The 16,741-nt window shown below is 38.0% G+C and overlaps 1 non-coding gene across 1 annotated transcript; it reads left to right on the forward strand.

The window, feature by feature from the left end:
• The first annotated feature begins 9,007 nt into the window (after window positions 1–9,007).
• LOC121204173 (small nucleolar RNA R71) lies at window positions 9,008–9,114 on the forward strand. The gene has a single exon (XR_005899102.1). It is a non-coding gene; the product is annotated as a small nucleolar RNA R71 (small nucleolar RNA).
• The last annotated feature ends 7,627 nt before the right edge of the window (window positions 9,115–16,741 follow it).

The raw sequence follows: 16,741 nt of genomic DNA on the forward strand, positions 1-16,741 counted from the left end.
CAGAGACACAGACGTGTGTCTCAGCCGTGTGTGCTACATGGCCTAGAACACAAGCGTGTGTCTTGGCCATGTAAAACCTACACCTAATTTTGAATTAAATTAATTAACCACACGGCCTAGCACACAGGCGTGTGGCATGGCCGTGTGCACAAGTTAGAGAGTGACTGGGGGTCGAACACGGCCTATAGCACGAGCATGCCCCAAGTTCACACGGGCATGTGAGCCCTGCACCTTGGAAATTTTTTGAAATGTCGTACAAAATTCTTAGTGTCCCCGGCTAAGTCCTGACTTGACTCTAATACTCGTATTGGGTCTCAAGGGTCCAATTGAGGGACGTTTTGTAACACCCCAAACCCGGCCCAAACGTTATGGCTGAATCTAGTGTGTCACATTGCAATACTTTCTGAAAATATGAACTTTGTTGGTTTTGAATAGTTAAAATCCTATCATGGTTTGATAAGTATGTTAAATTCCTTGTTATTAACCGATTAGCTAGTCAAAACATTAGTCATATTAAATTGTCATTATTTTATTACACTGATTTAAATGCGGAAGCTTTTAAAAACTATAAAGGTTAAATCGTGTGTCTTTGCAAATAATTGATACCTTGAAAACTAGTCTTCCCCTAGACTAGCAGTTTAAAGTAAGCAAGCAAATGCCCAATTAAAATTTAAATCCATAAAAGGCCTTATTACAGAATTAAAAACCTAAAACGAAAATTCAGATAAAAGTAAAATCATGCATAGAATAATTACGGTCATGTGGCCACCTCAGAGTCCCTCACAGCACCAAATCCTCTAAAGCTGGGGATTACCTGCACAGTTAAAAAGAAGGGTGAGTTTACAAGAAACTCAGTGTGTAATCCCCTATCCAACAGTCAGAATACAGTACGCAGTAACAGTCCGGGCCTAAGCCCATTACAGTAACAGTATCAATGTAGTAATGCAATAGTGAAACCCCCCAGTCCAGCCAGATACACCACTCCATACCACCAATCACACCATGTGGGGACAAATTCGACCCGCCCAGCCAGACACACTAATATCATATCGCAGCAAAGCTACCAGTAGCGGTATTGCAACAAAGCTGCCAGTAATCAGTATAAAGGCTAAAAGCCAACAGTACAATATACTTCCTCCATAAACAATACTCCAACTGCATGCAGTATGTTATGTCATAATCTCATTCGTTAATGCAGAATGTCATGCTCAGAGGGGAAAGTCAAATCATAGCACAAATCAGCCTTTCACCCTCAAGGGATAAAATAGTTATTTTACCCTATAGGGGTATTTTGGTCTTTTTACCTGCCTTGGGGTCTCGGTATTCTTATCGACCCATCAGAAGGTCTATAGTCGCCTCGAGTGACACGTGTAACCTCAACAGTCCTAACAATGTAAATCGGCCCAAGGCCCATTTTACGGCCCAAGTAGGCCTATATGCCCGTGTGGCCCATCAAGCCCAAAAGTTACCACGGCGATGCGAACTACATAGCCCAGTCTAGTAATTAACATATATTGCTAAATTTATCCGTGTGAATCCCACAAGCCCATTAGGCCCACACGACCTATTTCGGCACAACATGGCCCAAAACAGCCTAAGCCCATGAGGACGCCCATGGTGGCCTCTACAGTCTTATGCCCATGATTCATGGGTTTGGTTTACCACACGAGCATTCGCACGCTTAAGAGGCCGCAAACGCCGTATTTTTGACTTTTTGGCTTTTACCGATTTGTAGTTGAAAGGACGTGTGATTACACACCTGGTTGCGAATACTTGCAAAAAGCCTTCGAACACCAACCTACATTAATCAAGACATTTGGTTAAACATTTGTCACTAGAGTAAACACCCACAAACTAATACTTAATCCTAAAAAGAACAACATCAACACTTGCCTTGATCCACGAATGCAGTTTAACCCGTCAATAATGTTAATCGCAAGTTGGCCACACTCTCTTTTGCCGAAACGTTGCATTATCCAGGGAACCCATTAACAACAATCGCATAAACCAAAGACTTGAATCAATACCTATTGCCTACATAAAACTCAAAACCAAAGATAGGGACTTCGGCCAACACCCCAACCTGTTAGCCCACATACTTACGCTAAGTCGAGTGAAATGAAAACGATTTCGTCAACTACATATCACCCAAAAACGCATTCACTTCTCGAGGAAATCTGTGACTCAAAAGAATAGCACACCTAAAAGAAGAGGACAAGAATCGCCATAAGAGAATAAGAGAAGGGAGGAGCATTCGACTTTATGCAGAGGTAACATGAAAAGATTAATGAACAACAAGCAAGAGTTGAATGTACCTACCACAGTCGTCATGCCACAACAAGATGAAAATATGAGGAAGAGAAGAGGCAATGAGCAATCGGTTCACCAACAAAAAGGGAACAAAGAGGGAAGAAGGAAATGAAACACAGATAAGAGAGAAAAGAAAGGTCCAGCTAGGAGGGAAAACCGAAGGACAGAATAGTGAAGGAGAGAAAAGGTGTATTCAGCCTACCAAAATAAAGAGATTGAGGGAATGAGACATGGTTACCTGAGAACATAAACCACAAACCCGAAAGGTACAAAGAAGCACTCAGCTTACCAGCAATTGATCAAAGTGTGATTTACGTTGTTACGAACCAATAATATTTGGCCAGAGAGAAAAATGCAAAAGGAAAGTGTCCAAAAGAGAAACCGAAACAAGGAATACACCTCCAAAAGAAGTTACAGTCGAAATTTTGAGTAGCTAGAAACCCAATTCGGCACTACCACATTCACACCCTCAAAATCCTAGATCTTTTCCTAATATCTCTCCCTGATTCTCTCCACAATACACTCCAACATCCCATTCAGACTCTATACAAACTCTCATGACCAATTCAACCTCAGAGTCTTAGTCCAACTCCACTACCTACCTAGCTCACACAACAAAATAATTACTCCATTGCGTAACCCAGGACTCGAACTCAAGTCCCCCAATAGAAGCAACACGCCACCTTGCCACTAGACCACACGCTCTCTTTGTGTCATAAAACCAGCACTATTATTTATAAGGCCTATATGACAGTGTCCAGATTCATTTAATAGCAACACTAAAAATTTTGCAAAATCCATGACTTGAACCCAGGCTTCTCAGACACTCCCAACCCACTCAAATCACTTAGCCAACAAATCAAACATGTAATTCGTGTCAGATAATTCAAAATTAAAGATCCTAAATTTTTGGGGCGTTACAACTCTACCCCCTTAAAGAAATTTTGTCCTCGAAATTTACTTGATCAGAATAGATGAGGGTATTGTTATCGCGTAGCCTCCTCTGGTTCCCACGTGGCTTCCTCTGAGCTATGATTACGCCAAAGCACTTTAACTAGTGGAATAGATTTCTTCCTCAGTTCCTTAACATCATGATTCAGTATTTACACCGATTCCTCCTCAAAGGTCAGCTCAAGCCTAACCTCCATTTCCTCAATTGGCACTCTATGCGTGGGATCAGAGCGGTAATGCCTCAACATGGAGACGTGGAATACATCATGGATCCGGTCCAACTCTGGAGGCAACTAAAGCTGATAAGCCCCCAGTCCAACATGCTTCAGTATGCGGTAAGGCCCAATTAACCTAGGGCTCAGCTTGCCCTTCCGCCCAAATTTCAGTATCTTCTTCCATGGGGAGACCTTAAGAAACACGAAGTCCCCAACGGAAAACTCAATCTCTCGGCGTTTAAGATTCGTATAAGCCTTTTGCCTATCAGATGCTTCTTTCAACTGGTCTCGAATCAATTTTACCTTATCATCGGTATCAGATACTAACTCTGGCCCTGGAACTCGCCGCTTGCCCAACTCAGTCCAACACGTAGGAGTACGACACCTACGACCATAAAGTGTCTCGTACGATGCCATCTGAATGCTGGACTGGTAGGTATTGTTATACGCGAACTCTACTAGTGGCAAGTAATCTGCCTAACTGCCTTGGAAGTCTATTACACAACTCCTTAACATGTCCTCTAGTTTTGAATCACCCTTTCTGACTGACCATCTTTCTGAGGGTAAAACGCAGTACTGATGTCCAACCTTGTACCTAGTTCCTTATGTAACTTCTTCCAAAACTGAGACGTGAAATAAGGATCTCGATTAGATATTATGGAAACTGACACCCTATGCGGTCTTACAATCTCAGCCACATATAATTTAGTCAGTTTTTACAATGAGTAATCAGTAAGGACTGGTATGAAATGATCAGACTTGGTCAACTGATCTACTATAACTTATACCAAATATTTCTTAGTAGGCATTAAGGGCAGTCTACTAAAAAAGTCCATGGTCACTCTTTGCGATTTCCAGAGAGGAATCTTTACCGACTGCAACAACCCAAAAGGCAGCTGATGCTCATCCTTTACTTGTTGGCACGTCAGACACTAACTTACTAAATCTGTAACCTCGCGCTTAAGTCCTTGCCACCAATATAGTTCACAAAGGTCTCGGTACATCTTACTTTTGCCAGGATGCATAGCGTAAGGACTATTATACGCTTCTTAAGTATAAACTGACTCATATCCGAATCCCTCGGAACACAAACTCTCCCACGGAAACATAATACCCCTTCACTATTCAGCTCAAAATTAGAAGTTTCCCTATTCTCAATCTGTTGGAAACGTGGAACTAGTGACACATCCAACAACTGTTTATCCTTAATCTATTCAGTCCATGTCGGTCTAACTTGAAGCTCAACCAACAAGCCACCATCATGAAACAAACTTAGGCATGCAAACATCGCCCTTAGATCAGACATAGCCCTACGGCTCAGTGCGTCGGCTACCACATTCACCTTACCAGGGTGGTATTCAATTGAGTAATCATAATCTTTAAGCAGTTCGATCCATCTTCGCTGCCTAAGATTTAACTTCTTCTAAGTAAGAAGGTACTTGAGGCTCTTATGATCCGTGTAAATAATACACTTCTCACCGTATAAATAATGCCTCCAAATCTTTAGTGCAAAAACCACCATGGCCAATTCCAATTCGTGAGTAGGGTAATCTGCCTCATGGGTCTTAAGTTGGCGAGATACGTATGCTACAACCTTACCCTCTTGCATCAATGCACATCCCAAACCGACGTGTAATGCTTCGTTGTATACAGTGAATTCCTTCCTAGATTTTGGCTGTATCAAAATAGGGGCCTCAGTCAGAACCCTTTTAAGTTTCTCAAAACTCTACTGCTACTTATCAATCCAGTTAAACGGTATGCCTTTACGCAGTAACTTAGTCAGAGGTGCAGCAATCAAAGAAAACCCTTCAACAAAATGTCTGTAACACCCTATCAAACACAGAAAACTTCTAATCTTGGATATGGTCTTAGGTGGTTTCCAATCCAGAACAACTTCAATTTTTTGAGGATCAACTCTGATTCCCTCAGCAAACATTACGTAACTTAGGAATGTCACTTCTCGCAAGTAGAACTCATGCTTGCTAAACTTAGTGTATAACTGCTTCTCCCTCAGAATCTACAGAATGACTCAGAGATGTGCATCATGTTCATCTTCGGTTCTTGAATATACCAAGATATAATTCGTAAATACCACTATGAACCGATCCAGATAGGGCTAGAACACTCGGTTCATCAGATCCATGAAGGCAACTGGTGCATTCGTTAGCTCAAACGGCATCACTAGAAACTTGTAGTGACCATAACGAGTCCTAAATATTGTCTTGTTGACATCGACCTCTTTAACTCTCAGTTGGTGGTATCTTAGAGAACACCGTGGCTCCTCACAGTTGATCGAATAGATCGTCTATCCTCGGCAAAGGGTACTTGTTCTTGATAGTTAGTTTGTTCAATTGTCGATAGTCGATGCACATGCACATTGAACCATCCTTTTTTTTCACAAATAACACCGGTGTTCCCCATGGAGACATACTCAGTCAGATGAATCCTTGATCCAGTAGCTCTTGAATTTGAGCCTTTAACTCTACAATCTCCTTTGGTGCCATTCTATAAGGGGCAACGGACACCGGAGCTATTCCAGGTAAGAGCTCAATACCAAATTCAACCTCAGGGTGAGGAGGCAATCCAGGGAGCTCGTCAGGGAAAACATCTAGAAAATCCTTAACTATTCTGATATTTTCAATAGAAGGGCCTTTAGAATTAGAGACACCAATATAGGCTAAAAATGCCTCACAACCCTTACGAACGAATTTCTCAGCCCTTAGTACAGAAACCACATTTGATAGATAATCTCTACACTCCCCAATCACTACCACTTCCTTATCCTCAGTAGTCTTTAGTACCACACGCTTAGCAGCACAATCTAAACTTGTTCGGTGTTTTACCAGCCAATCCATACCCAAGATTAGGTTAAATTCACCAAAAGGTAACTCCACGAAATCCGTCGAAAAGGTAACCCTTTGAACCTCCAAAGGCACATCTCTAAATAACTTATCTACCCTTACCGTCTATCCTAGTGGACTTATCACGACCATCTCACTGGTAATACTCACACATAGGATACCAGTGTCACAAACACAGTACATGCAATGTATGAATGCATAGACCCAACATTAATCAGAGTAGTATATGGTTTATTATGGATAAAGAACGTACCAGTTATCACATTAGGAGCGTCACCATCCTTTCGGTGACTTGCAGCATCGACCGGGCTAACTACCTCGCCTCAATAATCAGTCCAAATTCTTCATCACGTAACTGTTCTAGTCGGTATCAACTCATTATTCTCATTTTCAATGACCGTGATACCTCATTTCTTTGGCACGCACTGGACCGGACTTACCCATGAACTATTTGAGATGGGGTAAATTATACCCGCATCTAACCACTTGATGATTTCTTTCTTGACTACGTCCTTTATGATGGGGTTCAGTCTTTGTTGTCCATCAATCATCCCTTTTTCACCATCTTCCAGGATAATCTTGTGCATGCATACAGATGGAATAATTTCGTGAATATCAGTTATGGTCCATCCAATAGCCTTCTTAAATTGTTTCAACACCAGGATGAGTTTCTCTTCTTGCTCAATGGTTAATTTTGCTGAAACAATCACAGGCAGAGTAGAAGAGTTACCTAAATAAACATATTTCAAATATGAGGGAAGTACCTTCAGTTCTAATTTAGGTGGCTCCTCAATTGACGGTTTTGGTTGGGCATAATCCCTTTTCTGTAACTCCAAAGATTCAAAGTGGGATTGTAGATTAAATCCCCTTGATTAGCTTCTAAAAAAGCTAAGTCTTCATCCTTCTCTTCATCATTTGGAGGATCTGATGTCAAAATTCGTTCCAATGGATCCTCAACGTAGTTGAGTTCCTTTTCCATGATTAACTCCTCTAAATCGGGCACTACAAAACAATCATCAATTATGTTAGGAAATCTCATAGACTTAAAAATGTTAAATGTTACCTGATCATCTTGAACACGCATAGTAAGCTCGCCCTTTTGGACATCAATAAGGGTCCTGTCGGTTGCTAAGAATGGTCTTGCTAGGATGATTGGCACTTTGTTTTCTGCTTCAAAGTCTAGAATCAGTAAGTTAGCAGGGAAGATAAATTTGTCTACACGTACCAATACATCCTCGATTTTTCCTCCTGGCTGTGCTAAGGATCGATCTACTAATTGAAGTGTAACTTAGTAGGTCTAACTTCACCTATCCCAACTTCCTAAATATTGACATGGGCATCAAATTGATACTCGCACCGAAATCACATAGTGCCTTACCACAATATGTTGCTCCAATGTTGCAAGGTATGGTAAAACATCTAGGATCCTTCAACTTTGGGGGTAGTTTGTCTTAAATATATGCACTACATTCCTTTGTCAGGGCTACCATCTCAAATTCTCCAAGCCTTCGTTTTTAAGATAGGATATCCTTCATGAATTTGACATAGTTTTGCTTTTATTCAAGTGCTTCAACCAATGGGATGTTGACAAGAAGTTCCTTGAGTACATCTAGGAACTTCTTGAATTAAATTTCCTGCTTCTCCTTCTGAAGTCTCTAAGGGTAGGGTGGTAGAGGTTTCTTTACTGGAACTAGTCGATTCACCTTCTGTGGTAGTTCTGCATCTAACGAAGTTGTTAGTTGATCATAATTAGCTGGTTCTAAAGTTACCTTATCAGATTTTACAGATTCTGGTTCTTGTGAAACTGGAATCTCAGTACTCAGTTCAATGTCCTCTGAGTCTTCAGCATCAGCTGGCTCCTTTTGAACTTCGACGATGTTGGGATCTAATGTCTTTCCGCTCCTCATTGTCAATGCTTTACAATGCTCATTCTCTGGATTCCTCAGATTCTCCTTATCATTAGGTAAAGCACCTTGTGGTCTGTTTCTGAGTTCAGTTGCAAGTTGGCCCACTTGATTCTCCAAATTGCTTAGAGTGGAATCATTTTTTACCGTGTATGCCCTCAATAGATTCTCTAGGCTATTGGATGGTTCAGCTTGGGCTGGTTTTTGAGCTTGTTGAGAAAAACTAGGTGGCTGGGTCGATCTAGGTTCACCATAATTGTTACTAGTTCCTGGCCCTTAATTACTCCAGGAAAAATGCAGGTGGCTTCGCCATGATGGGTTATAGAAATTGGATTGCAGTCCTTGCCTTCCTCGATTTTGGTTCTGGTTATCCATGTAATACACGGATTTTGGGTTCGATGGACATTCTTCAAACAAATTTCCTTCCCCACAATAGACACAGGCTATATTTTCAAATTGATTTGGTGGCTGTGTTACAAAACTATTAGACCCATTAGCAGTAAGAATTTTTAACATTAAGGATATTGATGATACCTAAGATGCGAGTGAAGTAAGAACGTCTACTTTATGTATTCCAGTAACTCATCTTCCTGACGCTGCTCGATTGGTTGGCCATTGATAATTATTGTTGGCAATCCTCTCAATGATTTCATAAGCCTCATTAGAAGACTTAGAAAGGAGAGCACCATTAGCAGAAGTGTCCATTACCATCCTAGTCTGGGCATTGAGACCATTATAAAATGTCTCCAGTTGGATGCATTATGGGATTCCATGATGACGGCACTTCCGTAATAATTCTTTGTATCTTTCCTATGCCTCATACAAGGACTCATCGTCTATTTGTTAGAAGGCAGTGATCTCATTCCTCAACTTAGCATTCTTGCTAGGTGGGAAATACTTCATAAGGAATCTTTCTGCTAACTCTTGCCATGTGAAAATTGAATTTGGTGGCAATGAGTTCAACCGGGCTCGAGCTTTGTCCCTTGGTAAATATGGGAATAGCTTCAATCGCAATGCATCTTCGGGAACTCTGACTAATTTGAGAGAATCACTCACCTCCATAAACAGTCTTAAGGGCAAGTAAGGATCTTTGGTAGGCATTCCACTGAATTGGCCTACTGTTTGAAGCATCTGGAGCATGACTGGCTTCAGCTTGAACTGTTGTGCCTCGATTTTAAGTCTCCTAATACCCTGATTAAGATCATGGAATATTGGCATGGAATAATGTCTTAAAGCTCTATCCCTATTCTCAGCAGTAAATATAGGATTTTGAGTAAGGTTTGCTCCATTTCCTTGATTCAGATTTTCAAGGTTCATCTCTTTGGTCCTTCTCTAACTTGCTTGTCTTCTTCGTTGTCGAAAATTTCATTCAATCTCAGGGTCTACAGGGAGTAAATCGATAATCCGTTCAATACTCATAAACACATGAAATAATCATAGGAAAATTAATTAAGTAAAAATTTGAATAGAAAAATAAACCAAAATGCAAAACTGACAAATTAACAAATAATGACTTTTTAAAACAATCCCTGACAACGGCACCAAAAACTTGGAATGATGGAAATGTGCAAGTGTACACAATCGCAACAAGTAATGAAGTGACAAGTAAATGTTGAGTTATCGTATCGACAGGGACTGTAAAAATAATTATTTATGAATGCTATTTAAAACACTTTGGTGAAGAAAAATATTTTGTTTTAAGAGGGTGATTAAAAACTAAGATTTTAAACTAAGTAAACAAAATAAATAAACCTCAAATGCACGATTTTAAAATATGAGTTTAATCAAGATGACATAATTGTGTTAGATTAATTACACTTCATAACTTAGAATTATTAAACTCATGTTTACATTGTTACGAAAAAATTCACGGCAACTCGGTAATTTGCTAACTTATGAACATACTCACTTACCAAAATCCATCCATTTATTTACTATATCCCTATGTCAATTCAACCTATTAAACAAATCTTAATAGGAAAATATGTTATTGCACATACATACTTATTAAGTCGAAATAATCTCTTAAATATATCTCTATGTCAACTCAAACAATTAACTCGATTTAATAAGCACATAAAAGACTATGTGAGGTAACAAAGTAGCCTTATCTTGAAATAGTTTAATCACAATAATCTTGCACGTTATGCAAGGCAAATGTATCGTCAGATACCATTGTTAATTTAACCCTTCGCTACCTTAGATGATCAAACATGCACTGATTAAGTACTATGTCCATTAATTACAATTTCAATCTGTTTAAATAATTAATTCATTAGTTACCTAACAATTGTAATGCAAGAATAACTTAGTCATGATTTTACATAATCAAGCATCTTACTGAGGCCTATAACAACGTAAACACAATCTTAACAATTTAAGACAACAAAATACAATCAACCTAACAAAAATTTAATTCAAGCTAAATTGATTAAATTAACCATTCCAACAACATAAATATTCATAGATATGTTCATCATAACAACAACAAAAATTAAAGAGATAGGGAACAAGAATCAAATCTGGTGTTTTTTCGTGGCTTGACTAGTTTGCTCCGTTCTTCGCTCTCCGTTATCTTTGTCGATCGAAGCTGCTATAAACACTTCAATGTTGCTCAAAAACGGCTGATGAACACCCTTTTCCAAGGGAAAAAATCGACAAGAGAGCAAGAGAATTTAGAATAGAAAAGAAGAGAGAAAGTGGAGAGAAGAGAGAAAAGATGTGAATGAATGAGATGTGTTGAAGAATGATCAGCCAAGGGGCTTTTCATAGCTGAAGATGGCTACAAAAATTAGCTAAAAATAGCATCCAAAGAGCCATCCCTTGGCCAGCTAGACATGTGGCAAGGTTAATGGTTTCAACTTTGCTAAATTTGGCTTAGGGCATCTCTACAAAGCCACCAATTATTGAGTGGTTTGAATGCAACTTGAACAAGCCTTCAAGAGCCTCTTTGAAAGCTTAAATAATCAGCTAATAAGATGATTTGGGTTAGCTCATGGGATGGTTTTTGGGCTGTCCATTTCTTGGTCGGTTCGATTCACTCGTTTTAGTTAAACTAGACAATTTTTTCATAATTAATTAATAATAATTTATTAACCCAAATTAAATTGGATATAAATTAAAATATATTATATTATGAATTAATACATATAATTTTGGACCGTCTTAGGCTGAAACTTAGTTCGCCTAGATCCTTCAAATTGCTTCTCAGTTTTGTGCTTCTAGTAGTGTCTACCAAGCCATTTTTCGCCCTTTGTGCAAATCTGTCAAAAATAACCAAAATTCATCAAAATTAATTATAAAATTAACTAAAATTCAACATGTTCATATTTTAAGTGAACTTTAATTATTTTATAAAAATTAATTATTTTTCGTCAAGAATTTTATCGAAACTGTATGATTTTAAGTTAGAAAGGGTATGTAAAAATGTGTAAATTTTTGTGTTTCCAGGTACTAACGTGGTTTACCACTGTTGAAAGCAAAACCTAGGGTTACTCACCCCTAAGGCACTATATGTCTATCGGCTCGAGACTAGCAACTACTACTAAAGCTCAACCCTCTAAATCATATAATGTAAGGCTCTATGTCTAGAGTTTACACAAGTATTTCACTCAACACTCACTTATATTACCCAAATTAGGTCCAGGTAACCTAATCACGTCGGTCTCAAGCTACCTTAAGACTTATTGAGCATTAATCAACACTTCCTTAAGCATTTAAACAAAAACAATCATTGGGTAAAGTAGCAACATGAACCATATTAATCCATAAACATTAATCGAAGTTAAAACATCATTCAAATCAACCCCCAATTGTATTAAGTTAGCTCATGGCTGGGGTACACAAATTCAAGTTTTTTTCGTAGCATCAATCTCCCAAAATATAAGTTTAGAATAGAAAATTTGAAACAAAAGACAAAGGAAGTAGCCTAGGTTTCAAAACTCAATTCCCCCAACTAGGTATCTTGTTTCTCGTCTTCACCAAAGTTCACAGCCAGCTCAACTTGCCTTTCTTGCCACCATGAGACCTCTGTCCCAGCTCAGAAAAATTGTCGTCTTTTGTCTCTCCCCTTTTTATTGCCTTTTATACTTGGATTGTCCTCTAACATAAAAGTCGTTAAGCAATGATTATTTTTCCCTAATTTTGAGGTGAATATTTCCATTACACGTGCATGTGGGGGACAGCTCTCATTACTGACTGGGTGTTTATCATTTTCTTCACTAGCATTGTAATGGCAATCTCTCATAATTCCTCAACAAACCTCCATCCTCTACTATCCTTCTCCCTTAAACCTGCCATTCAACGACAACAAAACCTTTCCACAAGCAATAAAAGTAAAGATGTAATAAAGTAATCACCATCTCAAGTTCTTCGATGGACTGCTTGATTGACAAGAAATGATTATGAAATTACCTAAAATGAAGCTAATTTTACTTAAGTACAAGAAATTAATTAAGTCTAAAAGTATGAATTATAACTCTTTTCAAGAGTTATCGCACCCCTAAACTTGAATTATTGCTTGTCCTTAAGTAATGAAATGCAACCTAACAACTAATGCATCTCTAATGCACTTCATTGCTTGTACTTACACTATCAAGTTGATTAAACATTGCCAATTTTCAATATTCAGAATACCCTGCACTTAAGAATATGTGCAATCTATCCAATAAAAACTCATCAAATCCAGAAATGCAATAACCTTTCCTTAAAATCAGAATTTCCTTAACTGCATTTGTGAACATTTGATTGTATTTAGTCAATTCTTAAAGAACTTAGGAATTCCTAGTCTAGCTCACTTATTATCACTTTCAACTTGAATTTAGCTAATACTTCTCCCATTTATTGCTCCACTCTTTATTTTTGGGAATTCATCTCACCACACATACGTTTCAACTTGGAAGTGAAGATGGAGCAAACACCAAACTCCCAAGATACTTATCATAGTCATGATTTGAAGTTATTTTCTTCACTCATGTTTCCAACCAGCTTTCTACTTTGAAGTGAAGACGGAGAAAACACCAAACTCCCAAGCTACTTAGCAATCTTCCACAGTAGAGTGTCTTAAAATTACTTTAAGGTACTCTTATCTGAAACTTTTTTTGCCCAAAAGTAAGTATGGTGAAAACACCAAACTCTTAAGCTACTCAATGAGATAGAAATTGGAGCCTTTACTACAAAACTTAGCTTAGCAATGAGTTTAAATTTAGCCTTTTATTTTCTACATTTGTGCATTTTAGCTCAATGACTTCTATAAGAAACTATAAGTTTTAGTCCACAATTTCCTATGGTCATTAAGGATTGAATGAATACAATTTTAGTGTCATAGATATGATAGATAATCCTAACCTTAAGAGTCAATTCAATTCATTTCCTTTTTATATCTAGTAAAAGCAATTTAAGGACTATTTTCATCATTGGAGTTCACTAAATTAGCTATCATGCAATCAACTCAATAATGATATAACAAACATTTCTTTATTACTTACCAGAATGCATGAAATCTATCATGCAATCAACTCAATAATGCTATATCAAACAATTCTTTATTACTTACCAGAATGCATGAAATACTATGAAAATTAAGTATGTCATAAGGATAACATATAATAAAGAATGATCTAAAGTTAAACTAAAATATCAAATGCATGCTACACCCCCGAACCAAAGGGATGCATTATCCTTAATGCATGAGACTTAAAATTAACAACATGCAGTGTGATTTATTCATTTAATAGAGGGTAAAAGAAACTCACTAACTGCTTGTGGTGATGATACTTCACTGCCTGCAAATTGACTTTCTTGATATACGCTTGTATATTAGCTTTTTATTAAGTGATAGAATAGGTGGTTCTTGCTCTTGCTTGTTAGACTTAATGATCTCGTCAATGGTTCAATGGATTTCATGGTCTTGTTCAGACATGGCTTCTATTAGTGGAGGTGAGATAGCTTTAGTACTGTCCTTCTGTGGTGCAGGTGTATGAGTGGTTTCATTTTGCTCTTCCTCGCCCTCAATATTCACAGGCTTTATTTTCTTTAATTCCTCCTCGATTGCTTTCCTTTTTTTAGGATTTTCTCTCATAGTTCTAAGCTCTACCTTGTCAGACGAAACTTCAAATTGTTCCTCTCAACATGTCCAGCCTTGAGAAGTGGTAGTAAATCATTGGGAAAATCAAGAAATTTAGGCATTGGCTTAGTGAAGTTCTTTTGTAGGGGTCTTTTTAGAGGAATATCTCGATCCTTCACATAGGACCAATAGAGTGCTTGTTGTTCTTGAGCCTTTGTCATTTCTTCAGTAATTTAATATTGTTGAATCTCAAAAGGTGACATTCTTTACTCCAATTACTCTAAGGTCTACAACACTTATTTTTCAAATGAACTCCAAGAGACTAAGGCTTCTACTAAGGCAAAGTGCCTTGCAGAAGATGTAGGTGCCTTACTTTGTCAGTGTTGTTTCATTATTTCTACTTGGATTTTTGCACATATAGATCGTGACATTCCTCCCTTGTTTGGGGTAACATCCTCATTGGAATTCAAAGGGACTTTAATCGTTCTACATAGAGAAGTGATTAGGGAAGGGAAATTTAGTCAGCCTGCATTCTTTTATGCACACCGATGCACCTCATGAAAAATAACCTTGCTGATGTTTAGTTTCCTACCCATGATGAATGAATGCAACAATAACATTTGTTCCTTAGACGCTGTGGAATTGTGGGTAGATGCCATTAACCTAGTTTTGAGGAAGTGATACCAGACCTTACAAATGGGCTTTAGTGAAGTCCTCTCGACTATGTGACATTCTTGGCTGGCAGCAGTCCATCAAGTTCCTTCAACACACAGGTCGTTTAACATCTAATTTAAGCCTTTAGCATTGATGATTATAGTGAATGGGGTATGCTCGTCTTGAATATCTATCAGCCTAAATTGGGCATTGATTCTATCTTCATCAAATAGGATCGATGTTCCTTGAACATAAATGAAGGGGTTATTAAGGGAAGTTATATGTGCATAGAATCCTCGAACAACTTTTCCCAAGACATCGTCTGGGTGCAAGAAGAAGATTTGCCAGTTCTGCATTTCTAAAATAGATGCAACAGCATTGTTGAAGAAAGTTTTCAGTTAGATGGCACCTACCTGAGAAGATTCGACACCCTTAGAAGCTGTTTTGACTCTTTCCATTGATTAGTCTTGAAGAATCCTTGTGAGATTTCTATAGTCTAAATGGGAAAATGGTTTGTGAAACTACTCAAGAGAAGTTAGTGGGAGGAAGTTTATAGTTTAAGAAAGGATGCAAGGGAGGTTAAGAAAGATGAAAAGGGAAATGTTGTGTAACTGTGGGTAAATGCAAGAGCATTGGAAATTGGAGAGACGTAAAAGGGTGTAGTGGGTTGGGTAGTTTGTAAAAACGTACAGGGTGAGTAGTGTGAAAAGGGAAGAAGGAAAAGTAAGAAGGGTTTTGGAGGGAACCCTAGAATGACTTGGCCTTAAAAAAATTTGGCATTTTTTTTCATGGGCTTCCCAATCAGGATAGGGCCCAGTTGTCCAAAATCTTTTCCTTGGACTTTTTTCTCTCTTTTCAACCCATTTTTTCTCTCACTTCAATGTCCACTTACCCACTTATTATGGCATAATTTACTTCTGGATTGCAGGGGCAAACTGTAATATCCCGAATTAAGGCCTAACCGGAATAGTGGTTTCGTGACCACAAATTCGAGATAGAAATAATTATTTTATAATTATTTTGAGGTTTATGATATGATTGCATAATTGTGTGAAAATTTCGTGAAGAAATTTTTGGCATAACAAGTTTAATTTAAAGTTAGGGACTAAATCGAATAAGTTGCAAAACTTGCATCAAACAAATCATCAATTTGGGGCATGGGATACTTATTCTTGATAGTCACTTTGTTCAACTGACGATAATCTATACACATTCTCATTATACCATCTTTCTCTTTCACGAATAGAACCGGAGCACCCCAAAGTGAGAAACTCGAACTAGCAAACCCTCTATCTGTTAATTCTTGCAACTAAGACTTTAATTCTTTCAGTTCGGTCAGAGCCATTCTATACGGACCTATCGAAATCAGAGTAGTACCAGGTACCAATTCAATGCCAAATTCAACTTCTCTAACTAGAGGTAATCCCAGAAGTTCTTTAGGAAGCACATCAGGAAACTCATAGACAACAAGTACAGATTCAACTTTCTTTTCTGACACTCTCAAATAAATCACATAAGAAAAATAGGCTTCACAACCCTTTCTCACAATACTCAAAGCTTTCATCGAAGATATCACAGCAGACAATCCATTCAAATCACTAGATACAATTTTGACTATTTCATCATTTTTGCATCTCAAATCAATAGTTTTTCATTTGCAGTTCAAAACAGCATCATGCAAAGTTAACCAATCCATACCCATAATTATATCAAATTCATCAAAAGGTAACAGCATCAGATCAACCAGAAAACAAATGTCTCGAAACATTAATAGATAATTCT

Source organism: Gossypium hirsutum, chromosome A07, assembly GCF_007990345.1.
Source record: "Gossypium hirsutum isolate 1008001.06 chromosome A07, Gossypium_hirsutum_v2.1, whole genome shotgun sequence".
Taxonomy (NCBI): Eukaryota; Viridiplantae; Streptophyta; class Magnoliopsida; order Malvales; family Malvaceae; genus Gossypium; species Gossypium hirsutum.